This window comes from Nycticebus coucang, unplaced genomic scaffold (assembly GCF_027406575.1).
Source record: "Nycticebus coucang isolate mNycCou1 unplaced genomic scaffold, mNycCou1.pri scaffold_88, whole genome shotgun sequence".
Lineage (NCBI taxonomy): Eukaryota > Metazoa > Chordata > Mammalia > Primates > Lorisidae > Nycticebus > Nycticebus coucang.
Window position 1 is genome coordinate 193,882 of NW_026515599.1, and position 27,687 is coordinate 221,568.

The 27,687-nt window shown below is 36.1% G+C and overlaps 1 long non-coding RNA gene across 2 annotated transcripts in view; it reads right to left on the bottom strand.

Annotated features, from left to right (window-relative positions):
- The window catches only part of LOC128579619 (uncharacterized), a 44,345-nt gene that overhangs the window by 8,732 nt on the left and 7,926 nt on the right, over positions 1-27,687 (bottom strand). Inside the window, exons 2-5 of one of the 2 annotated variants that reach the window (XR_008378223.1) lie at positions 24,422-24,509; positions 8,562-8,615; positions 7,877-7,945; positions 6,349-6,414 (exon numbers count right to left, since the gene is read on the bottom strand). This is a non-coding gene — a long non-coding RNA (uncharacterized LOC128579619). The remainder of the gene's footprint in view (positions 1-6,348; positions 6,415-7,876; positions 7,946-8,561; positions 8,616-24,421; positions 24,510-27,687) is intronic. The other variant, XR_008378224.1, reaches the window with a different exon arrangement.

Consider the following 27,687-nt stretch of genomic DNA (forward strand, 5'->3'; position numbering starts at 1 on the left):
AACTTTTAAAAAACTGACTAAATATGAATTTAAAAATTGAAGAATGCACATATATTTCTTCTGGGGGTAAACTTAAAATAGAAATGACTGATTTTTAAAATACTGAAATAGAATTATGTAAGAGTGACTGTTTTTTGGACAATATAAAAGCCTCTTTGTTGGAGTGATATGAAGTTATTAAAAATTGATGCTAGGTCTTATCCACTTCTGATGTTTATTATTCTCTTAGTCCATCTTCATCATTTCCCAATAATAACTGATTGAGTATTTTCTCTCTAATATTTTTTGTCTCTGATTCAGATTAAGTTTTCCATTTTTCATGGGATATTTGGGGTCCATTGTCTTTTAATGTGTACTAATAAAATATCAAAGGTCAGATTTTGCTTGGTGGTAGTTTCCACGATGAAGACTGGGCATGTATGTAGGCAACAATCCTCTGGTCCTTCATCCTCCACCCTTATTACTAGATGTGGCTTAAAATAATGGACAAAGCTCAGAGTTTATGCAACAGGTTATTAGCTGCCATCTTTTTATTTTGGATTAATTGCTATTCCAGAATATAGACTCAAATGGTCCTTATCATTCTTACATGTGAAATATAAAATCTGATTAGAGGGATTAAGTTTTATCACATAACTGGTTTTGATTCTGGAAAATTGTTCATGGAGGAGGATAAAACTCACTTATAAATTCTCATTTGGGCCAAATGATTTAGTAAAGAGTGCTGAATGGATACCTGATTTTATTAATGTCTAAAGTATGGCCCCTGTCACCATAGAAGATGATACTTTGATTATAAGATGTGGGTTTTATGTATATGAATATAAATGATGTCAATAATAACTGGAACTGCTTCTTCAATGAAATTTCTCAGTATATTACATGCCCAAATCAAACCAGATTTTCAGAAAAATAAAACTTTGCTAGTGATTTGGGGTACTAGAATGTTGGGTGTTTTTGTTTATTTTTGAAGAGAAAGTATTCTCTCTTTTTCAAGAAATGAGCATTTATTTCTGAATTAAAATCTTGTTATAATAAATATAATAGCTTCTACTCAGTCTATTTTTGTTATAAGCTGATACAGTTTTACATTTATATTACACAAAAAGGCTAATTTATTTCCTCAAGGTGACTATCTTGGGCATATTTCTGATGTCTCAGGTGCCTCCTCAGAGTCTCTCCTGTTGTTCACTGAACCCACCTCAGATGCCCCTCATTGGGTGAGGGTGAGGCCAGGGCCCTTAAGAAGCAGGCAAGTGAAGACTCTGGTTGGTGAAGAAATCGGAAGAAATGTGGAAGATAAATTCTGTCACTCCTTCTGCTCCCTCCCTCCTACAAATTTTTTTTTTTTTTTTTTTTTTGTAGAGACAGAGTCTCACTGTACCGCCCTCGGGTAGAGTGCCGTGGCATCTCACGGCTCACAGCAACCTCTAACTCTTGGGCTTACGCGATTCTCTTGCCTCAGCCTCCCGAGTAGCTGGGACTACAGGCACCCGCCACAATGCCAGGCTATTTTATCTTTTTGTTGCAGTTTGGCCGGGGCCGGGTTTGAACCCGCCACCCTTGGCATATGGGGCTGGCGCTCTACTCACTGAGCCACAGGCGCCGCCCAGCCTACAAATTGTTTTAAGCTTTTCCTACACAGTCCCTTTGCAGCTCCCTTTCCAGCTGAGCAGCGCACCTGTCTGCTGAGGCTCCCTGCACAGTAGCAGCCAGAGTGGACACCGTCCTGGAAACACATCCCAGGAACTGTTTCCTGTCATTTCCAGCCTCATTTCTTTCTGAGTTCATTCTCTGTGTCCTTGATTTGTACAAGTACCTCTCCCATAAAGCTTTGTTTATGTGATTGTTTTCAAAAAAAAAAAAAATGTATATATAGGGTTGAGACAGCTAGTTTTGCTCTTGTTGCAGAGACGGATAGTTCTCCACCAAAATGTGTGCTGTGCTCTCTCTTCAGGGGTCTAGAGCTGTCACTGCAAGCAGCAAACCAGCTGGACATTCCATTTCTTCCCTATCTCCTTTTGCATCAAAATGTGACCAATTACTTAGTCCCACCACTGGCATCTGAGCAGAAACAATAGGACACCTCTTAGCTTAAGCCTTTTAAAGGTCATTAGGCTTTTTCCCAGGTTCTCTTTCCCCTTCTCTCATCTGCCTCTGCTCTTACCCACCACACTCCATTGCTTCATGTAGTAATAACTGCAATAATAAATATAATTACGATTTAATGTGTTTTCTAGGTGCTAGGCACATTACTCCAATTTTCTCACAAGTAGCTCGAGGAGATAGGTACTCTTTTAACCCTCATATTGCAAATGAGACAACCAAGATTACAGCTGTAAATATGTGAACCTGGGATTCCTAGCCTAGGTGGTCTGACTTGAAAGCCTCTGTTCCTACCTAATATGATATGCTGCTTCCCAGAGCAGTTCAATTTAGTAGGGAATTTTTAAGGAAGACTAAGTACATATAGTCCATAAATTAAGAAATACACTCTGGGATTAAGTTTATTTTATCTTAGAAAAATGTAAGCTCCAAAACAGATGCATTACACTGACCAAAATGATAAACCACAGAGAGGCAAGCTTTATAATTAAAATAGTTTTCTGAGAGAGCCTAAGGTGAGGTTTATTGAGGGACAGTAAACTATTATCCATTTATAAAGCATTCTATCAATTTCATGGATTTTTGTGGTTATTAAAAATTATATAAGATATAGAATTTATTATGGTTAATGGCCAAATCTTGAGAAAATTATAACTAGAGAACCTGGCTTCATTTATAGTAATATTGATCACTTGATCTCCTTTTTTTTCTTTCCAAAGCTTACATTAATAAAACACTAGAATTTAATTTCTTTTGTTTCTTTCTTTATTTCCATCTCTATCCACTACTCTCTAGATTTTGGACTGTAACCTGTTTTCCTAATTATTAAATGTTTGATGAGGCCATATGATGATGCAATACATATGGCTATACTAATAAGCTGCACCAAAGATAACCATGCTCACTTTGCAAGAGGACTACCATTATAAAAATTAAAATATAAACAGAGATTTTAAATGCCTTCATTAGGCTAAACTTGGTAGCTCTCTTGTTTGCCTCTCCATTTTTCATGAGATCCTTGAGCGGGGGTCTGAATAAGGCTCAGTACTCACTCTACAAAGATAAAATCATTCTATATTCATTTTGCACGGAAGAATACTCAATAATTCATGAATAGTTTTCTGATTGAAACTATTTTCATCTTTTTGCTAAATCACATCATTTTACTTCCATATATAAGTTTGTTTTGTTGTTAAAGTTATACTACAGTGGATGAGTATTGTATGCATTGCATTATTTAATTAATGCTTATGTTCATTATTCACACGGGAAGTAAACAATATTAAAAAAGCAAACAGATTATTTTAATGAGGCTTTTTATACTACACCTTTTTTGCTTTTGAGGTTATGGCTGAATGAGTGGTTTGAACAAGTTAACCGTTTATTCACAGCCTTCGCAAAGTTTTCTGTCATTAGAAATAAAATTTTAAAAAAGTGAAATTCTTTTCTTTCTTTATTTTTCTTTTTATTAAGACATATACACATACATCATGAAAACATTTATGCATTTCTGGGGTACAATGTGTTCATTTTTTATATAATTTGGAATGTTTACATCAAACTAATTAATATAGCTTTCACCTCATTTACTTAATTATTGTGTTAAGACATTTGTGTTCTATACTTGATAGATTTGACTTATTCCCTTGCGATACACTTCATAGGTGTGTTCCCCCCATTTACCCACCCTCTATCAAACCTCTCCCATCTCCTCCCATCTTTTTCCTCTTCCCTCTTTCATCCAGGGCTATAGTTGTGATTTATCTTTCATAAGGAAGTGTGACTAATTATAAATTGGTTTAATAAAGGTACTGAGTACATTGGATACCTTTTCTTCTATTCTTGAGATACTTCACTAAGAAAGATATGTTCCAGCTCCATACATGTAAACATAAAAGAGGTAAAGTCTCCATCCTTTTTTAAGGCTGCATAGTATTCCATGGTATACATATACCACAATTTATTAATCCATTCATGGGTTAATGGGTACTTGGGCCTCTTCCATGACTTGGCAATTATGAATTGAGCTGCAATGAATAATTTGGTGCAAATATCTTTGTTGCAAAGTGATTTTTGGTCTTTTGGATATATAGAGGAATATATCCTAATAAAGGAATTGTGGGATCAAATGGCAGGTCTACTTTTAGATCCTTGAGTGTTCTCCAAACTTCTTCTGAAAGGAACGTATTAGGTTTCATTCCACCAGCAGTGAAGAAGTATTCCCTTTTCTCCAAATCCACACCAATATCTGTAATTTTGGGATGTTGTTATGTGGGCTACTCTTACTGGACTTAGATGATGTCTCAAAGTTGTTTTGATTTGCTTTTCTCTGATGATTAAAGATGAGTAGCATTTTTTCATGTGTCTGTAGACCATGTGCCTGTCTTCTTCAGAGAAGCTTCTATTTAAGTCTCTTGTCCACAATGAAATGGGATCATTTGTTCTTTTCTTATTAATAAGTTTGAATTCTCTGGGGATTCTGGTTATTAAATCTTTGTCAGAAACGTAACCTGAAAATATCTTTTCCCATTCTGAGGGCTGTCTGTTTGCTTTAGTTACCGTGTTCTTGGCAGTGCAGAAGCTTTTTTAGTTTGATCAGATCCCAGTGGTGTATTTTTTGGTGTTGCTTCAGTTGCCCCAGGGGTTTTCTTCATAAAGTATTCTCCCAGGCCAATTTCTTGAAGTGTTTCCCCTGCACTCACTCCGAGAATCTTTATAGTTTCATGTCTTAAGTTAAAGTCTTTTATCCAGTGAGAGTCAGTTTTTGTTAGAGGTGAAAGGTGTGGGTCCAGTTTCAGTGTTCTACAAGTCGCCAGCCAATTTACCCAGCACCATTTGTTAAATAGGAAATCTTTCCCCCAAATTATATTTTTGATAGGCTTATCAAAGATCAAATGACAATAAGTGTCTGGGTTCATCTTTTGGTTCTCAATTCTTTTTCATACATCTACCTCTCTATTTTTTGTGCCAGTACCATGCTGCTTTGATCACTATAGATTTATAGTATAGTCTGAAGCATAAAAAGTCAAATTCATAGAAGGAGTAGAGAGTGAAATTGTGGTTTCTAGCATCTGGGGATGGAAGGGTGTGAGAAAATTTTGATCAAAGTGTACAAAATTTCAATTAAATAAGAGGAATTAAGTTCTGGAGATCTATCACACAGTGTGCTAACTATACTTAAAAATAGTATATCATATACTTGAAACTTGCTAAGAGAATAGATTTTTAAATGTTCTCATCACAAAAAAATGGTAAGTTAATGGTGGATATGTTAATTACCTTGATTTAATTATTCCTCAATATATACATTTATCAAAGCATCCCATTATACTCCATACATATGCAATTTAAAAAGAAGAAACTTTGCCAGCTGTTTCCTTTGGTAAAAAGTACATATTAATGCAATGTAAAATGAAAAACAATTTTTTAATATACTGACTTTATAACCACATAATTTTAGAGAAAAAATATTCCCTAAAACATGTTTAATGCTTTTGAGTGTATGTCAAAAGTGATACTAAGTTTTCTGAGCAATATTGAACATAGTGGAAACAGTGGATCTCATCCACCTAACAATGAGACTGAGTTCGTCCCATGGATGGTGGCAGTGGATACAAGAAAAAATTCTCAAACTGCAAAGACTTTACAAGATGGATTTATTCTGTAATAGTGGGGTGTAACCCTGAAAAAATATTCTGGAGTCACAGAAAACTGCTTTCAGGTTTGCTTTACAGGTGACATACCTGTGTTCTTGGGACCGGATATTTTCAATTCTCCTTGCATGAATTGCCCTGCTTATTCTCTATGGCCTAGAACTTTTTTAGAAATGACCATGAAGGTCAAAGACATATAAGACAATAAAAATATTTTGTCAGTGAAAAGATACTTTGTGATTTACTAAATGCATTAAACCAAAATTATGATAAACTTAGCCATTTTGCCCTTTTCTTTATCAATAAGAGCTCAGGCCTTATTGCTTTTGTCAATCTGCATAAAATTTTAGAACATGCCTCTCAGATAATGTAACAAGTTCTATATGTGTTTCTTATTAAAAATAGAAAAAAATACACCTTAATTTCCCAAACATGTCCCTGAAAACTGAGTCACTCCTAACATGAGGAGATTTCATATTAGCTACAAAAAGCTCTATATTTCTTAGAGAATTCAATCATCTCTTCTCTCAATCAAGGTTCTTCATAAACCAGTCCCACACAAACTTTCTAGCAAAATTAGACTACTTACTGTTCTACAGTGCTGTTGCTCAACTTTGTTTTGAAGATATCGCTCACTGACACTGTTCCCAGGCATCTAGCAAAAGATAAACAAAGTAGTCTATACTGGGGAATATTCACTCCAGACATCAGAGAAGCTCTACTAAAATGTTTTCAAGAGCAGTAACTAGCACACAGTGCAATGAGGGGAAGGCGAGAGATTGGTACATATCTGTAAAGTAAACATAAATTAAGGACATAATTTTCCCTGTTTACTAATACTTATTTTTACATAAAGCTTTTTTCTCCTATCACTGCATCAAAATCCTAGTCATCCTAAAATGTCATTCTCTCTATGAATATAATTAAAAACCTTTCCAGATGGAAGCAATCACTCCCATCTCAGTTACCATAAAACTAACACATGCCTCTGTTCATGCCATTTTACAACAACTACAATGTTCATTTTTTCACTAGAATTATTCAGTTTATGAGCATACTTTCTATTTGTTTCTAGACTGTCAAGGATAGGGCTTCATTCTGATTCATTTTTGTATCTTTCAGAACATCTGGCATAGTAACTTAAACATAGAAGATGTCAGTAATATTTGATATAATATTTGAACAAATGGAAAGATACATAGACTAACCATTATTAGGACTACCTATAGCTAAATCTATGGTTTTATGAAATATTGTCTGAAATTTTGTATCACTTTTGTCATGGCTTATTATAAAAAAATACCTACATATATATACACATATACATATACATAGGTACATAACATATACATACATATGTATATAACATATATACACACACATATACATACATATATAATTATACACATATATATAAAATTCTGTCTCCTTTACCATATTATAAGCATTTTGAGAACAGGAATCCTTTGTCATTCATCTGGAATCTTTATTGCCTCTAGGGGGAAAAAGCATTATATCACACCTGGTAGGAGTTAATTGTTGTTAGAATAAATAAATGAATGGATGCTATAAATTACAGAGCTTCTTCTCCATGAGGCATTTCATCAATAGATTTTGTTAAACCAGGAACACAACTTTTCCATATACCATGCACATTACAGTTGCCTCCCTTGCGTATCAAGCAGAAGTTCTAAAATCATGAAGTATATAAAATACTGAGAAGGTAAGTTGAATCAGAAGTGTTGGGGCCAATTGAAATGCTTCACTGATACTAAAATAGGTAAGTGTATCTGAAAGATACAAGGTGTATTATACAAGGACTGAGAAGATAAATTAAACTGACAACTCCTGTTCCTCTAGTGTTTCTCTACTACCAGATGAAACAAATAATAATCTAGGTGTTTTTCAGGCAAAAGTTTTTGCTCCTATGCTAAATGAGATGAAGCTTTTATGATCTGAAATTAACCAGTTTCCTCTCTTGCTCTGATCCATCTTGTAGGTCTGGCTCTTTTAAGACTCATAACACTGGCTTGTACAGCTGTTCAATACATGTTTATTAAAAGAATAGTCATGATAGATTATTCTAAGAAGAAGTTATCTGGAGAATACTGACATACCTTATCACAGAATTGTCCCAGGTAGCAAATCACAATCTACAGCACTCTTCTCAATCCTTTTCACTTATCCTGTCTTCCAATGACACAAAATAAGTGGAAACTCCATAGTTGACCAAGTCCCTACACTGACCACCTCAAGTTGACCTAATTTTCATAGACTAGGCATGCAACATATATACGTATCAGTTTGGTAGGTCTAGTCCCTTATATTGACCACCTTAATATGTTGACCAGTTTGTTATAGTCCCTTGGTGGTCATCTTACAGAGTTTCTACTGGATTCTTTTCTCTTTTTTAGTGGACAGACTCTGCTGGTTCTTCGTCTTATGCCATTGTTCATGTTTTTAATTTGCCCTGTATTCCTTGCCCACAAATGTTTATGTATTGAAATTATAACCATCCTCTAAGTCCCAGTTCAAATCTTTCACATGTGAGCGCTCACTAAAAAAAAAAAGAAAGAAAGAAAGAAAGAAAAACTCTACTATGTTTCATATTTCATCTCACCCTATTTTTTGGCAGAGATTTTATAAGGCAAAGACTATATCTTGACTATATCTCTATGCCTTATATGTAGCCCTAACGAGCAAGCTGTTCATTGTAGGATTTCAATACATATTCTTATGAAGTCTTTTCCCACCAAGGCTTATATAAATAGCACAAACTTGATTAACCAAATGTATACTTACATTAAAGTGAGGTAGATTGTAATGAGAAGCTATGTTTCTGGATCAACTCTCCCACTGGAAACAATAAAAAAAAAAAATGCTGGATAAAATATTTTTTAAAATTGTCTTAAAAGAATTCAAAGTATATAAAGATAGTTGGAACTGCTAGGGGAAATATTTGTGGGGGATGGGAATCTGAATGCAGTGAGAGAAACCAAACATCAAAGCAACGTAAGTGCATTTTCCTATAGTCATTTGTTTATATTACACATTTTATCTTTGATCAATCAACCTAACTGCCGCACCCCCGGCATCTAGCCGTGGTGAGGTGGCGCTGTCCGCGTTGTAAAACGCATGGGTAGGTGGTCTGTGCTCCCCGGAGCGATACCCCCAGTCCCCCTGGTATGCGACAGCAGTGCAAAAGTTGCCTAGCATACTTTTTGATGAACGTAATGACTCACGAGGTGCGGCATAAAAGCCTAAGAAACCTTTACCCTGAAACCTGTTTGTTGAGTTGTATGCCTGATTGTTACCTGATTGTTTTAAGGAACCAAGAATAAACATAATGACTTACTGATCCAAAATTAAACATAGTAAGAATATCTATGGAGACTCAGTGTCTCCAAGGGGGACGGTGCAACAGCACGTCCCTGCCATAAATGTCAGTGAATTGAGACAATGTAGGAACAGCAAACAAGATGTTCCATCTAGATATGTGCTTTTACCACCCACAGCCACCCACGACTCAAAAACTTTCCACATACTTTTATGTTTCTACATTTTATATATTTCTTAGTACTCTAATCATTTATGTAATTCACTTATATAAACTTTTAATCATAATAAAAACAAATAATTTATGTTATTATTATTAATGTTAGTAAATCATTAGAAAAGAGAAGCTTCACATTTTAAAGAAAAACTTTTAGAGCATTTAGTAGATAAGGAGAAGTGAAAGACTAACTACTGATAACTAACAACCTTTGTTCCCCCTTGCGGGCAAGACCCCTTGCGGACAGGACATTGTGGAAGAAGAACAGTTGAATACTCACGTCTACAAAGTTAGATAATAACTTGTAAGGATCAGCAAGTTGTAAAAATACCTTTTGTAATTTGTAATGCTTTGTCAAAAATGTATAAATACCAATCTTAAAATTTAGTAAAGTACAGTTGCTTTCTTCATCACTCGTGGTGTGTGGCAGTCTGTCATTTCATCCTGCGTCGACCTTTTCAACCAACCTGTATTGTTCACCCTGAGCACCTTCGGACTGAGGCCCATCGACCGGCGGTCCGCGACAGCTGGCGCCCTCTAACAGGGACCTGAAGGACAGGTGATCTTTCTTTTTCTTTCTTTCCTCTCTTTTCAGGTTGAAGGCGACTCTCACCAGGGAGCTCGAGTCCCGCCGGTAAAGGCTGACCGGTTAAGTGTGAGCAATCCGCAGGTATTCATGGGGCACACTTTGGTTAAGGAAGAGCGTATGCTTAGTGTCATGTTACAGCGTTTGTTGGGTAAAAATGGTTTTCATGTGTCCCTCAAAAAGTTGGAGGAGCTTATGCATTTTATAAAGCTGGTTAGTCCTTGGTTTCTGGAGGAGGGCTCTCTCTCTCTCTCCGATTGGAAGAGAGTGGGGCGCGAGATGCGAGCTTATGTGCAGGAGCATGGGGAGCAGGTTCTGCCCCCACAGGCTTATCCTTTATGGCTGCAGGTTAGGGAACTTTTGGCTGACAATACCTTTCTGGAGGCTTTTATAAGGGAAACTGCTTCGGAGGCTGGAAGCCCCGAAACTAAGGCAGCCCCCATTCATGATGAGGTCTCTCCGGAGGCTTTCAAGGAACCTGAGCCGGCATTGAATGCCGAGGGCGTAATTCCCTCGGCACCAACACTTAAAGAACTTTTGCCGCCGCCTCCACCAGTTAAGGATAATCTTTCTGACAGTGATGAATGGGATGTGGTAGATGAATTGGCCAAAGAGGATGAGGAGAATGAGGAGGATAATTTTATTGATCACCGCCGCGCATACCCAGCAGTTCGCATTCCAATAACAAAGCCTAGACCGGCTTTACGGGCTCCACATTCTCGTGTGCCTCCTTGCCCCCCCGCGCCGGCCGCGGGTTTTCAGGCGGCAGTACGTGAAGCCCGCCAGCAGGGTGATTTTACTTTCGCTTTCCCAGTACGTTTTCCTACTGATGAAAGAACGCCGCCAGTCTGGGAGCCTTTGTCGTTAAAGACACTAAAGGAACTGCAGCAGGCTGTTCGTACATCGGGAGCCTCTGCCCCTTATACTTTGCAAATTGTAGAATCAATAGGTAGTTTGTGGCTTACTCCTTATGATTGGCAACAAACAGCCAAAGCCACACTTTCTCCAGGGGATTATATCTTATGGAGAACAGAGTACGAAGATAGATCAAGAGAAAGCATTACCCAGCACAAGGGTAAGAAAGCACAGCCAACTATGTCAATGCTCCTAGGGACAGATGAGTTTGCTTCTACAGAAAATCAAACTGCACTGCCCCGACAATTTTTGGAGATAGTTAGTCATAATGCGGTTGCCGCTTGGCGCAAACTGCCTCCTCCAGGAACCAAGAGTACCACTCTAGCAGGAATAAAGCAAGGTATGGAGGAATCTTATCCTGACTTTATTTCTCGCTTAGAAGAAGCCATTACTAGAATGCTTCCACCATCTGAGGGTACCACATTATTGCTCAAGCAACTGGCTTGGGAAAATGCTAACACGCTGTGTCAGGATTTAATACGCCCTGTCAGGAAGACAGGCACATTACAGGATTATATTAAAGCATGCATGGATGCCTCACCAGCAATCGTACAGGGGATGGCGTTTGCTGCAGCAATGCAAGGTCAGAAATTCAGTTCATATGTTAAAAATGCTTTTAATAGAGACCCCAGTAATACATGTTTCAGCTGTGACCCCCCGCACACTGTGCCCACCTGTTACAATTGTGGAAAACCGGGTCACATACAGAAGGATTGTAAGAAATTTACTAATAATAGAAATAATGGGAACAAGACTCGTGGACTTCCCCCGGGTCCATGCCCTCGTTGTAAAAAGGGCAGACACTGGAGAAATGAGTGTAAATCTAAGTTTCATAAGGATGGGACCCCCTTGTCAGACAAGGGCGCTAATTCCACTGAAGGCAACAAGTCAAAAAACTAGATGAGGGACATTCTCCCAGCCCCAACCCCAAGGGAGAGCTGGCTGCGCTTACTGAAGTGCAGCCTGGCTTACAGCCTTCATCTACATTAAACTGTCTACCCCCTAAATTTACTATTCATGACCTCCCACGAGGAACTCCTGGCAGCGCAGGTTTAGATCTTACCAGCTCTAAAGATGTAATTTTATCTAAATGGGATGGTGTCACTCTCATTCCCACTGGTGTTAAAGGCAAATTATTACCAGGCACGGTTGGTGTTATATTAGGACGCAGTTCTAATTATGATAAGCATTTTGAAGTTGTTCCGGGAGTAATTGATTCAGATACTGAGAACACCATTAAAGTTATGGTCAAGGCCTTGGTTGAGACCACGCAGATTCATAAAGGACAGAGAATTACTCAATTACTGTTATTACCATATGTGCCACTCCCCAATTATCACTTACACGATGCAAGGGGAGAAGGTCAGTTTGGATCCACTAATCAGGATTGTGTGGCTCTTATTCATGACTTGTATGATCGACCAATGTTAAAAATAAAAATAGAAGGCAGGCCTATTAAAGGATTAATGGACACAGGAACTGATGTAACCTGTATTACAGCCTCTGACTGGCCAAAATCCTGGCCAGTTCATAGGACCAGTTCTTCATTGATTAGTTTGGGTTCAGTTTCTGGTGTTATGCGCAGCACATCTTTTGTAGCATGGGAATACAAAGACAAGAAAGGCTACATTCAACCATATGTGTTGCCCTCTCTACCCTATACCTTGTGGGGCAGAGATCTTTTGCATGTTATGGACATGAAGTTAGTTACTGCTGATCAATTAAATAATCAATGTTTTTCATAGGAACCACTGCAGAGAACTATGCCTGTAAAATAAAATGGTTAACAGACACTCCTGTGTGGGTTAGTCAGTGGCCCCTAACAACGGAAAAATTACAGGCATTACAAATTTTAGTACAAGAACAATTAAATAAAGGACATTTGGAGGAATCCACCAGCCCGTGGAATACTCCTGTGTTTGTTATCAAGAAAAAATCTGACAAATGAAGACTTTTACAGAATTTAAGAGCAGTGAATGCCATTATGAAAAACATAGGTACCCTTCAACCTGGGCTCCCGTCTCCTGTGGCAATACCTGAAAAATGGTCACTTATAATTATTGACTTGCAAGACTGCTTTTTTACCATTAACTTACACCCTGATGACTGTCCTCGCTTTGCATTCAGTGTTCCTTCTCTTAACCTACGGGAACCATTTAAAAGATATCAGTAGAAAACTTTACCACAGGGCATGAAAAATAGCCCTACATTATGTCAAAAATTTGTGGCCGCTGCATTGGCAGCACTACGTGAGCAATTTCCTGGTACTTACATTATTCATTATATGGATGATATTTTATTGGCTCACCCACAGCTATCACAAGTACAATTTATCTTGGAAAGAGCTATAGAACAATTGACTAAGTTTAGCTTGGTTATTGCCCCAGAAAAAGTTCAAAGAGATAAGCCACTTAGTTACCTGGGACAATAGATTCATTCAAATTACATCACACCACAGAAAGTACAAATACAGAGAGATAAGTTACAGACACTTAATGATTATCAAAAGTTATTAGGAGAAATAAATTGGATTCGGCCTTTCTTAAAAATTACTACAGGAACTCTTAGCCCTTTATTTACCATTTTACAAGGGGACTCAAATCCACGTTCCCCAAGACATTTGACTAAAGAGGCCTTGCAGGCTTTAGAAGTCGTTGAGCAGGCTTTAACCCAAGCCAGGTTTAAACAAATTAATTATCAAAACCCATGGTCTTTACTTATTTTTTCTACTGAGTATACTCCTACAGGCTGCCTATGGCAGGAAGGTATCTTAGAATGGATTCATTTACCACATGTTCAAGCAAAAATCGTTGCAGATTATCCGTACTTAGTTTCATTATTATCAGATACAATAATTTTGTTCACGGATGGTTCCTCTACGGGAAGAGCTGTAGTTTTCAACCCAGGTCTGTCTCCTCTCGTTAAGGAAGTAGCACAGGCTTCTGCTCAGCAAACAGAATTGTGGGCTTTGATTATGGCTTTTAATAACTTCAAGCAGAAGTTTAACTTATACACAGATTCTAAGTATGTTACTTCCCTTTTTCCAGCCCTCGAAACTGCTCTCCTAACAGGAGCCTCAACTATTTTACCTTTACTAAAGAAATTACAAACTTTAATTCAACAGAAGAATAATCAGTTTTATATTGGCCACATAAGGGGACACACAAATTTACCTGGCCCTTTGGCCCAAGGAAATGCCACTACAGATCTTTTAACACGTACTATAGTGACATCAGTAACTGAGGCTGAGGAAAGTCATGCTTTACATCATCAAAATACTAATGCATTAAGAAAAATGTTTCAAATTACCAGAAAACAGGCAAGACAAATAGTCTTGAAGTGCAAGACATATCCTCTTACTCATCATCCTTTAAAATTTGATGTCAATCCTCGGGGTCTTCGCCCCAATGTATTGTGGCAAATGGATGTTACCCATGTACCAAGTTTTGGAAAATTAACTTATGTACATGTCACCGTGGATACTTTTTCTCATTATATTTGTGCCTCTGCAAGAACTGGCGAAGCTTATAAGGATGTTGTACAACACCTGTTTGGCTGCTTTCAGCAGCTAGGTGTCCCTCTTCAACTAAAAACAGATAATGCTCCAGCTTATACCTCACGAACATTTAAACAGTTCTGTGTACAATGGAAAATTGCCCATTCTACAGGAATTCCTTACAATCCTCAGAATCAAGATATTGTAAAAAAAACTAATCAAATATTAAAACTACAGATTAAACGACTACAAAAGACTCATAAGTATTTCTCTCCTCACCATATTTTATCTCATGCTCTATTTGTTCTCAATCATTTAAATGTTAACTCTAACAATCAAACACCAACATTAACTCACTAGCAGCCCAAGTCAGCCGCTACATTCCCAAAAGTGCTGTAGAAGGACTTATTATCGGGCCAATGGAAGGGCCCCGATATATTGCTAACCTCGGGACGAGGCTATGCTTGTGTGTTTCCCCAGGATGCCGACTCCCCCATCTGGATTCCAGACCGACTCATCAAACCGGCTCCCCCGGAAGATCAGACGCAGGAGGCGACGCCTGCAACAGATGAAAAACCTGACGACACAGATGAAGAAAGTGAAAGTATTATTGAGGCCTCCCAAGATCACGTGGACACAGATCAGAACCCTAGTGAAACAAACTAAACAACTTGTCTTATCACAAAATAACCCTCTGACTCCTACCATGTATTTTATAGCTTTTCTCTCACTTATATCTACTCCTATAGTAGAGAGTGCTGCATATTGGTCTTACATTCCTAACCCACCACTACTCCATCCGGTGGGTTAGCTAGATCAAGACCCTGTTAAAATTCTAACTAATGACTCCCTCCGGTTGGGAAGACTACAAGACTCAGAGTCCAGAAGTCATACTATGGCATTCATTAACTTTACTGGTAAAGCTAATTCAATGCCCATTTGCTTTACCCTGAGAGACAAAACACCTCCTTTTTGTTTACCTACTAGTTATAGAATGTTTTTAACTGATGCCCCGGATCCTAATCATGCAAAAAAACGTTATGTTTAGAAGTATGAGTTACAAACTATTGACACACCAGATTATAATGAAACCTGTTTGTCAGTGAACTGGCTTCCTATTTCCAATTGTAAAGAAAAATATAAAGATAACAATCAATTCTGGGAATCATCTTTAACTAAGACACCTACTTGACTTTCCTGTAGGTTCCCAGATACAGCCAGTAAACATGTTCCCACAAACTCACAAACAATTATTTGAAATTATTCACGTACTTCTTATACTGCTCATGTATGGAATTATGGCAAATATAATTCTTATCAATGGCTTGGTGCCCCTCAAACCATACGACGATGGTTTACACCAGGTTTAGTTAAACCCATATGGATTACCCAGAACAAAAATAAAAGTCAAATACATTATAATTTATTTAGACTTGTTGCTGCATCCAACTTAATATTAGAGAAGAAACCTGATATGGCTAAGCCCATACCAATATCAGTAAGAGTTTGTGTTAGATATCCATATACTTTACTTTTAACTTCCAATAAGTATTTAACTATTACACAGTTAAAGAATTCTTATCATATAACTTGTACTACATGTAAAGTAACTAATTGTCTCACTTCTACTGATTTGTTTAATGAAAGACTGTTTAATTCTATACTAATTGTTAAAAGACCCTCATATGTAATGTTACCTGTAGACTTACAAGATGTTCCATGGTATGATAACTCTGCTTTACAAGTTTTACATACTGTTAATAAATTAATTAGACCAAAGAGATTTATAACAGCATTAATTTTAGGAATTTTAGCTTTAATTTCTATAGTAACTACATTTGCAGTAGCTACAACTACCTTAGTGCAGGAAGTACATACTACACATTTTGTCAATTCTTTAAGTAACAACATTACCTTAGCCTTGATGACACAAACTAGTATAAATAATAAACTTAAAACAAAATTAAATATTTTAAAAGAAGTAGTATTAACCTTAAAACAAGATATTAAATTCATACAACATAAACTACAGACTAAATGTCACTCAACCTTTCAAACCATCTGTGTTACACCTTTACCTTACAATCTTTCTACATCATGGAAGAAAACAAAGACACATTTACAGGGTGTATGGAAGGACAATGACATAACTCATGATTTACACACCCTCCAGAAAGACATCACAGCCATAAGTGAAGCTCATCTACCTACTACATCTCTAGATGCATTGGCTCAGTCACTGACTAACAATTTCAAGGCTTTAAATCCCTTAACCTGGATTCAGTACATTGTGTTTATAGTCATCATTGGATGTCTGATATTCTGTATTGTCTTACTGTTACCATGTCTCCTTCGTTGTGTGTTTTCCTCCATAAAGGCTGTTCGCCAAGACCTCTTTGAATTACGTTTCATTAACAAAAAAGGGGGAAATGCCGCATCCCCGGCATCTAGCCGTGGTGAGGTGGCGCTGTCCGCGTTGTAAAACGCATGGGTAGGTGGTCTGTGCTCCCCGGAGCGATACCCCCAGTCCCCCTGGTATGCGACAGCAGCGCAAAAGTTGCCTAGCATACTTTTTGATGAACGTAATGACTCACGAGGTGCGGCATAAAAGCCTAAGAAACCTTTACCCTGAAACCTGTTTGTTGAGTTGTATGCCTGATTGTTACCTGATTGTTTTAAGGAACCAAGAATAAACATAATGACTTACTGATCCAGAATTAAACATAGTAAGAATATCTATGGAGACTCAGTGTCTCCAAGGGGGACGGTGCAACAGCACGTCCCTGCCATAAATGTCAGTGAATTGAGACAATGCAGGAGCAGCAAACAAGATGTTCCATCTAGATATGTGCTTTTACCACCCACAGCCACCCACGACTCAAAAACTTTCCACATACTTTTACGCTTCTACATTTCATATATTTCTTAGCACTCTAATCATTTATGTAATTCACTTATATAAACTTTTAATCATAATAAAAACAAATAATTTATGTTATTATTATTAATGTTAGCAAATCATTAGAAAAGAGAAGCTTCACATTTTAAAGAAAAACTTTTAGAGCATTTAGTAGATAAGGAGAAGTGAAAGACTAACTACTGATAACCAACAACCTTTGTTCCCCCTTGCGGGCAAGACCCCTTGCGGACAGGACATTGTGGAAGAAGAACAGTTGAATACTCACGTCTACAAAGTTAGATAATAACTTGTAAGGATCAGCAAGTTGTAAAAATACCTTTTGTAATTTGTAATGCTTTGTCAAAAATGTATAAATACCAATCTTAAAATTCAGTAAAGTACAGCTGCTTTCTTCATCACTCGTGGTGTGTGGCAGTCTGTCATTTCATCCTGCATCGACCTTTTCAACCAACCTGTACTGTTCACCCTGAGCACCCTCGGACTGAGGCCCATCGACCGGCGGTCCGCGGCACCTAACAGAATAAGGGAACAAGGTTCTGCCTGAGATTTCATTAAAAAAAAAATGGACACCAAACATTAAGCTTTTCTCTTTCTCCAATCCCAAGTGAATACAAAGAATATAAAGAAGACTTTCTTGGTAGAAGTACAGTGTTTAGGAAGAAAGAAAAAAAAAGAAGGATAGAAGTGAAAAACAACATGGTCCCTGAGAAGTTGTAGCACAGCTCTAGCCTTCTTATTATGTACGTATAACCTGCAAATTTTATTCTATTAACTTAGATTGAAGTAATCAGTTACTGGTAATGTCCTAGGCTTCTTAAGAAAAAATGCAAAATACTCTGTAGAAGGATACTTTCTCAGGGAAATTCCTATGATAATAGTTGAATAAAAATGATCAGCACACAGTCAAAGATAACCAGACATACAAGAAACAAAGCCTCATTAGTAAGAACCAGCAAAAATCAACTGAAACAGACTTCAGATGTTAGTATCACAAGACATCAATTATAAAACAACTATGTCTCCAAGTTTTAACAAAATAAAGTCTTCAAAATGCTTGCAGGAAACAATTAACAATCACATACTAAGTTCAAACAAAGAAACAAATGTCTAAAAGTAAACATTGCAAGAATTAAAATCAAATCCATATTGCATATCACAAAAAGAGACTGATATAAAGACCTGGAAGATAAATAAAGATAAATTACTTGCAATGCAGCTCAAAAAGAGAAAAATTTCCCAGAAGAGGACTATGGATTGGATTGATGTGACACCCAAGCAATCCATTTGTTCCAGCTCCCCACTCTGCCATTTATCACCCCTCTTTGTGTGTCTCCATGGCCATCCTCCCCGACCTCACTATAATTTTATTTACCCTTCCCCTGCCTTTGATTTTTTTTGACACATGTATTAAATTCACCAGAAACCTGAAAAAAAAAAAAAAAGAAAAAAGATATGACAAGGAAGGGTATAAAAAATTTGAAGAAACATTTAATGTAGGTTTAATTTGAAGCTTAGAAGGAAATAAGAGAATGTAAAAGGGGATACATTTGAAAAAACAATGCTTGAAAATTTTCTAAAATATATTAATGACATCAATAAACAATTTCAGAAAGCATAACAATCTAGGCAGAAAAAAGTAAAAAGATATTGATGTCTCTAGGCATCATCCTAAAACTGTGGAAAAATAAAGATAATGAGAAAAATATTATGAGCAATGAGAGAATAGCAGTTATGTTAACAGATGACTTCTTGATTGCAATAATGGATGACAGATAACAGTAGAATGATATTTTTTGATGAGCTGAAAGAAGTGACTGCCAACTCAAAATTCTATACCCAGAGAAAATATATATTTCCCAAATGAGGGAAAAATAGAGATTTTTTTCAAATAAGCAGACACTAAGATACATTTCTAACATAAGACTCTAAATATAAGAATTTCTTAGAATACACTTCAAGCAGAAGGAAAAATAATTCTAAAATGCAAGATTAAGATTCAGGAAGAAATAAATAACAAAGAATGCTGTAAACATTGAGCAAATATAAACCTACCTTTACTGTATAAAAGAGAATAATGTCTAGTGGTGTTAAATTAAAATGCTAGGCAGCAATACCTTAGGAATGAGATAAATGAATTAAAAATATTCTGAAGTAATATCTTGGAAGAAAGTAAAGGATTTGACTCACTTTAGTCTTTGATATGAACCAGTGTTGTAATCCTAGGCTAACTACTAACAGAAGAGAAAAAAGTATGTCCCTCCCAAACTAGCAGAGAAAAACATGGAATGATGGAGTATTAAAGGGCAGAAAAAGCAAGACATACATGGCAAAAGAAGAAATAAATACTATAATTATATCTATATAAATTAAAAAACAGACTATATTAATATTTTAAGGGATATAGATATAGGTGGAGAAATATTAAAAAAAACAATAAAATAAGGAATAAAATGCAAATAATCTTCCTAACTCCAGAGAAAAAGAAGAGGTGGTGACGATGGCAAAGGGACAATGATAGAAATGGGGCTTCTAGAAGGTTGAGAGGGTTTATATCTTGTTGTGGGTGGTGCTGATGTAGGTAACTGAGTATTAACTGTTTATATTTACATAGGAATTTTATACATTTTACTAAAAATTATTTCTACATTATTTTATAATATTTGTTTAAAAAATTTAGTAAGTTATGGATCAGAATATGTATATGTGTATATATACAAAAGAAAATCTATGAGAATGTGAAAACTATCCTTTCCTTCACAATCCAGGAAAACTATATCTAGGGACACTGGCAGTCCTCCTCACTGCAGGGCTAGTCAAACTCTGAATAAAGTTTGTCCTAATTTGAGATAAAGTGGGCAAAATAAAACTATGTATATAGATGTATAATTTCATGTCTTGAAAGAGATGTGTTTATTCTGAGATTTTTATCCTTCCTAGATTTTGGATTGAGTATTTTATAATGTCCTTTCTGTTATAAAATGGTGATGATAGTAGGTGGCAGGTTACTATGTAGTGTCCTTACTATAAAAACAAAACCAGAAGAGGTCGGTCTGCTAGCTCTTTTAATAGACCACTGAGGAATAAGAGCCTATAATTCTCTAATCTACACATACCAGTGAAGTGATTCTGTGGTTATTTCAGGGGAAAGCTGCTTTGGATAAAAATGTGACTTGGGTATTGTAGAGTGAATGTTTGTGTTCCCCTAAAATTCATATGTTGAAATTCTAAACCCCAATTTGATAACATTGAAAAGTAAGCCCATTAGGAGATACTTAGGTCATAAAAATAAAGACCTCAAGAATCAAACTAGTGACCTAATATTAACAGACGTAAAAGTTTTCTCTCTCACTTTCTACTGTAGAGTGAGGATACAGTGAGAAGATGGCTAAATGGAAACCAGGAAGCAGTCCCTCATCAGACACCTGATTTGCTAGGTGCCTGTACTATGAGAAATAAATGTCTGCTATTTAAAACAACCAGTTGGTTGCTGGTATTCTGTTGTAGAAGCTCTAAGAGAATAAGACAGATATGAACTAAAAGAACTTCATTCAGAAAGAAGGGAGCCAAACATGGAATGTGGGATCATTTTGTAATATGCTATATTAAATGTGAAAACAGTAAGGGTAAGAGTCAAGGGAAGAAAATAAGGGCTCTGGGAAACTTCATATAGACATGCAGGAAGTTATATCTAGGGCCCCAGATGGACAGATGGCTTCATTTTCCGTATTAGTGCTCGCATATGACATTTTATGCTGCTTACGCATATACATTTTCATTTCTGGAGGCTGTGCGTTATGTAGTCTCCATAATTAAATATGTCTCTTGTATAAATATCTGAATCAGCTCAAATGCAAAATTAATATAGGGTAATAATATGTTCTAATTATACTATATCATGTACCATAGAATATATTTACTTACGTATTTTTTTTTTTGAGACAGAGTTTCACTTTGTCACCCTCAGTACAGTGCTGTGGCGTCATAGCTCAAAGCAACCTCAAACTCTTGGGCTCAAGAGATTCTCTTGCCTCAGCCTCTCAAGTAGCTAAGACTACAGATGCCTGCCACAACACCTAGCTATTTTTAAAGATGAGCTCTTGCTGGTTCAGGCTGGTTTGGAACTCCTGAGCTCAGGCTTCCAGAGTGCTGGGATTACAGGTGTGAGCCACCAGCCCAGCCAACATATTTATTTATTTATTCATTTATTATTATTATTATTATTTTATTATTGGGGATTCATTGAGGGTATAAGAAACCAGGTTACACTGATTGCATTTGTTAGGCAAAGTCCCTCTTACAATCCTGTCTTGCCCCTAAAAGGTGTGGAATGCACCAAGGCCCCACCCCCTCCCTTCTTCCCTCTCTCTCCTCTTCCTTTCCCCACCCCTACCTCCTTCTTTCTCACTCTGCTCTCCCCTTCCCCCACCCCTACCGTGTCCTTAATTGTCATTAATTGTCCTCATATCAAAATTGAGTACATAGGATTCATGCTTCTCCATTCTGTGATGCTTTACTAAGAATAATGTGTTCCACTTCCATCCAGGTTAATACAAAGACTATAAAGTCTCCATTTTATTTTAAATGGCTGAATAGTATTCCTTGGTATACATATACCACAGCTTGTTAATCCATTCCTGGGTTGGTGGGCATTTAGGCTGTTTCCACATTATGATTAATAGAGCATAATTATTTTATAGTCATTATGTATTTTTATTTTTATTAATTAATTTCATCTCTTATTTTTTCTGTTGTCAAATGTCACCATTCTCATCTTACAGGTGAGGAGTCTTAAGTTCAAAGAAGTGAGCAACTTTGTCATCTACTAGAATTATATCCCTGAGGTCCAACTTCAAAACTCTGCTCTAGCTACTTTGCTGCTTTGTTTCACCACAGCATTAACATTCAAAGATCATTTGTATAAAGATTAAAATGCCATTTACTCTTTTAAATCACCTTCCTAACTCACTCAGGCAACTTCTATCAATCCCTTGGAGGAAAGGACAGACTTTCCCAGAAGCACAATTAACAACACCAGGACATGCATAAAGGGTTGCAAGAGAAATTCAGAAACTTGGGCATAAATCCCATCCAAAATAAAGCCACAGCATCTTTAATCAAGGCCTGGCAGTCATCATTATCATTTCTCTGAGACTAGAACTGGTAATGTGGGCTATCCCACTAGGCCTTTAATACTTGGTTAGAAACGAATCCAAGAAGTTGACTAGCAAGACAATTCCAGCAGTACAAACATGAATCGAATCTGTAATTCTCTTCCTCGTTACCACAAAACAGTTAGTTCCTGCCCTGAATTCACTTTGAAGACAATGAATGCTTTGGAGAAACTGTACAAAGCATTGAAAACAGGGCCAAAAGTAATAAATACGGACTGCCAAAAAAACGTTAACCAATTTCCTCTATAAGTCAAGTCTATTGTCAATTTACAATAATTCTGAAGGTTGAACTAGAGGGATGCAATTAGTAAGCTAACTTGCAGGGTTTGCCTCCAATCTAAAAGGGAGTTTTCTTTCACCTGTATAAAATTAAACAGCTGGTAATTATATCTCCTGTTAGGAAGAGATTAAAATAATAAAATAAAAATAAACCAATGCTTTACTATGGAATCTAATCTCTCCCATTATCCCACACATTCACATAAACTCTCCTCCCAGTGGAATTCTTTTCACTCAGCAGGATGAAGATCATCTTCTCAGCAGCCTAACTCAGCAAGGCCAGCCACTTTCCTTCCTTCCTGACTTCCCCTTTAGAACTTATTCAAAGGGAAGACAAAGGACCTGCAAGTGGATGGGAGTTGTTTTGTGCCTGGCCCTTAGGGGTACTTTATTTTTCTTAAAAAGATTATGTCAACCTTCTTGTAGCCAAAAATAAAAACAAAACAAAATACTAAAACAATTTTCTCAGGCAGTTTGAATTAAAAATACAAAGAACCGAGATATATTTTTAATTTATTCATAATTAGTTTACAGATTGGCCCACACTGAGACTCCAAAATCAGCACACCACCTGGGGATAAGGGCTATTGCAATTATCAGAAGCAAGCCAAAAGCTACCTTTTGTTCTTGCTAAAATCTTCTTAAAAAAAAAAAATCTTCTAGCAAATGATTTTCTATTTCCTATTTAAAGAGGATTACATAGCAAACACAACAGTGGCTGGAGAGCAAAGAATTTACCATCGTTTTATTACCTGCCAAATATAAATTAGTTTATTGTGGTTTACTCCTGCCAGGCGACCCCTCTCCTTGTCCATCAGGCCAGTGGGCTATGAAGTCCTTCCTAAACAGGAGGCTGTCAGTTATGTTCCCTGTCCACTGTCTTCTACATCGTACAGTGTCTCTTGGCTCGGGTAGCAAGGTTGTGAGCTTGAATTGGCCCCAACAAATTGCCTCCACTTGCTAGCTATCACTGTGAAATCTCTGCAGGCATGTATGAGGCCCTCCTCCAGGTATAATGAAGAAACCCTACTAATTTCACTTTGTAATAACTACAGGATACAGAAATTATATTTGCTCCATTAGATGGAATCACAGAAATGTGGAGAAAGGTTAGCTTTATATAGTGAATGTCACAGTTAGACTAAGGAAAAAAATCACTTTGTTAACGTAGAGTGTTTCCTCATTGGTAACACCCTACATTAAGGTGCCATTTATGAATAGTTTATTATTATTTATTAATGTCTGAAGTACTTTATAGCATGCTAGATAACAACTTAAATTCATGTGTTAAAGATGCACATACATGGTTTAATACAATTTATGTCTTATTCTTTAAAACAGCTTCCCTTGGTATCATCCGTTAAGCATTTATTACTAATGCATTTTATAACATTCTTTATAATACATTATTTGAGCAAGTAGCTACATTTAGTGATCATTTCATAAATAAGAATAACATATTTATAAATGGCACCTTAATTTGAAGTGTTACCTTCACATTACTATATAGCTGCTCACCATTCATCTCATTTTGTGATTATTCTCCAAATGCACCACTTAATAAAATAGACACTAAGTTCTATTTCCCTTCATCTGATTAAAAGTTTATTGAGTCATTTTCTCCATCTGATTTCAGATGTTGGTAGCTTGGAAGTTTTAGTGTGATTTCTGACAAAACCAAACTTTTAGTACAACGATATTTCTGAAAAGATGATTAACAGTAGAAATAGAGAATTATTTACCGTATTGGACAGAGCCTGTTGTTTGGATTCTTTGTAAAATTCAATTTTTCTACTAGAAAGAACAATCCAGGAAGTAGACCAGTTTTTCCTTAGGAAAAAACAAAGAGGAAAAAAGCATTATCAGTTGAAGAAATCATTTATAGATACAGTATGAGCAACATTTGGAATGAGTAAATACCCTCGTTATTTTTAAGTAGTCTTCCTGGAAGTATTCTCTTTATTAAAATCTATAGGTGCCATGAAATTTAGGTGACAATAAAGACATTCTGTAATTACTGAAAAGCATGGTCTTTATAGTAAAAATTTTTCAATTTATAAATCTTCCTGAAATCTTTTCCAACTACTAAAATTCCTATTTTTATGTAACCATGTGCCTTGCTCTCATAAAAAGTCTATATTTCTACATCAAGCCAAAAATAGCAAAGTAAAATAGAAATCAGAATCCCTTCTTTCATTTTGTCTTCTCTTCATTGGTTTAGTATATTTCAGAGGATGAAAAACTAACCAGCTCATATGTCATTGCTTAATTTAAAATATTTTCATAATGTTGAATCTCACTGGAAATCAAAGAAATGCAAACAAACACAGAGGCATACTTTTTCCCTCTTTGCCCATCAATTTGTCCAGGATTAAAAGGAATGATAACATCTAGGGTTAATGAGAGTATAGGAAATGGGTTCTCTCATACCCGATAGGTGGGAGTATAAACTGGTATGTCCTTTCTGGAGTGCCATTGACAATATATTTTTAAAACAATCTTTAAAAATATGCATATCTTTTGCCTTTACGTGTTCATTACTATTAATTTAAATTTATTCTAAAGAAAAATATCTCACTCATTGTTAAGGCTGTATGTTTAGAAACAAATGTACATCATTATTTGTTAATTCTGTACCAAAAATATCAAAAAATAAGAGATTTGTTAAGTAAATTGCATATGGTAGATTCATATAATGAAATAATGAACCCTACACTTCAGAAGAATACTGACATGGGAAGATTTTAATGCAAACCATAATGCAATCTACAGTCCAAAACTCCATGCTGTGCTGTCTTCGTCACCCATCTGAAACCTTTCTGATTATTATTATCATTTTTAAGGAAGCAGGAAACAGTTTTTTGAGGATGAGAAAGGTAGGCTTACAGAGTAAGAAAGTTTATAAAGTGGGATACATTCACCATGGACATGAACAGGCCTCCATTACTAGGGAAAGTAGGCAAAGAGGCCCCTTCTGATCATTAATTCCATTCATTAAAAGACAAGATATTGCTTTTTCAAATGTGCCTCCATGACTTCCTTGTATATTACTTATAATAAATTTTAAAATATTTTTAAAATTTCATTCTCTCTTATCCCATTAAAAAAATAAGTTCCCAAATGGTAAAAACAATTTCATCTTTATAGAGGTATCCGCAGTTCCTAGCATACTGCCTTGGACAGAATAGAAACACAATATATATTCATTGAATTGGTGAGTGCACTTTGGCATGGAAAAAAGTCTGACTATGATAATACTTAAATCAGGTAGTAAAATCATGGCTTTTTCTTTTCCTTTATATTTTTTGGTGTTTACCAACTTTTCTACATTAAGCATACATTATTTGTACAGTTAGACTATGTGTGTGTTTGTGTTGTGAAAAGTATTCTTTTTAGATGACAAAGCATTAAGGAGATTAATATACATAAGTTTCTATCCATTATATCATATTGCTGCAGCTTGCTTTGGCTTAATATTAACTTTAAAATAGTTGAATTCAACTTTTAAAATATTTACAGAAAGATTTCATTCGGGTCAATAGAAAACCCCACAAACATATTTTTTAAATGACCATTCAACAACTTTGTGTCATTTATTTCCATTTGTCTCTTAGAATCTAGGATCTTGATGAAAAGACAGCTTTGATTCAGCAAGGTTAGTGTTTGCAAGAATTAGGTTGCTCTTACACGTCTGACGCTTTTTTAACGACGCGTCATTGTGTTATTATAAAAAAGAACAGGATAAACAGACACACAAGAAACACAATGTGTATTTTCCAACATAGGAATACAAACATCACGTTCTTGGATCCTCTTGTCTTTAAATGAAGAGTCAATTTTTCAATTAAATAATGAAAAGATGTAAAGAAGTAACACAGGAAGAAAATCATACAGGTGTTTTCTTCTGCCCTACCGCTCATTTCTCCTTTTAGGTACCGGTAGCTGCAAGGTGAACTGAAGGAGCCATAGCTTTCATATGCTACAGGTTGTAATATTACATGGCCCCAAATAGCAGAAAGAGAAACGTTAGAAAGACTGCTGGTCTAGTCTGGGCATCTTCTGTGAGCATCCTTATTTTATTATTTTAACCATATGTGATGAGAGAGTATGGAACACCCTCACACATGACGAATCCATATTTAACCTGCCTGTTACATTTCCCACTATATTTTTTATCTTTTGGCAAGGAGATACTATACCTTATTTGCGTCCTATCTATAGTAAGTCCTGGTTAAATGGTTTTGATTTGAATCTGTTTCAGATGTTGATCGTTTATAAACTTTCTGGCAAAACTTCTCCTTCCTTAAAGTTGGAACTGGAACTGGTTAGAACTAACGTTGCATGAAATTCAATTATCTCATTGTTCTTGATTAGGACTTTGAACTGCTGTGAACTGTGTTCTTATTACGTGAACAGAAGAATGAGCTGGAAAGGGTAGGAACCACAGGTCTTGGAACTTTAGTAATATAAATTGCTTTGACACCTTAAATACAGTGCTATTTCTTTTTGTGTTCGTAAACTGTAAACATTATCTTTATCATATTAGAATAAAAGTGAAAGCATTTAAATCTATTGCTTGGAAAGAATGTCATTTCAAAATGAAGAATAAAATGCTGCTGACAACCTTTTAGATGTCCTTCTTTCATTTCATTTCCCCCCATGATTTCTTTTAAAATAATAACTAGCATAAGTTATTTTGAGTTCCTACTGTAAATTTGATCATTTAGCATAGGTTTAACTTCGCAATCAAAAAATGATAAGGTACGAATAATGTCCTTATTTACTAATGGACGAAAATGAGGATCAGAGAGTTTAGGTGATGTACTTAAGGTCATACCTTTATATTTATAGTTAAACCCAGTCTTTCTGACTCCAAAACTTATAATCTGTTCATTACTTTTTTAAAGGGTGAAGCAGTACTACCTTAGTTAAGGATATTGTCAATGTCAAATTTCAACATAGTTTGGGTTGAAATCATTAAATCATAAAAGTTAGTGTGCACAGCCTG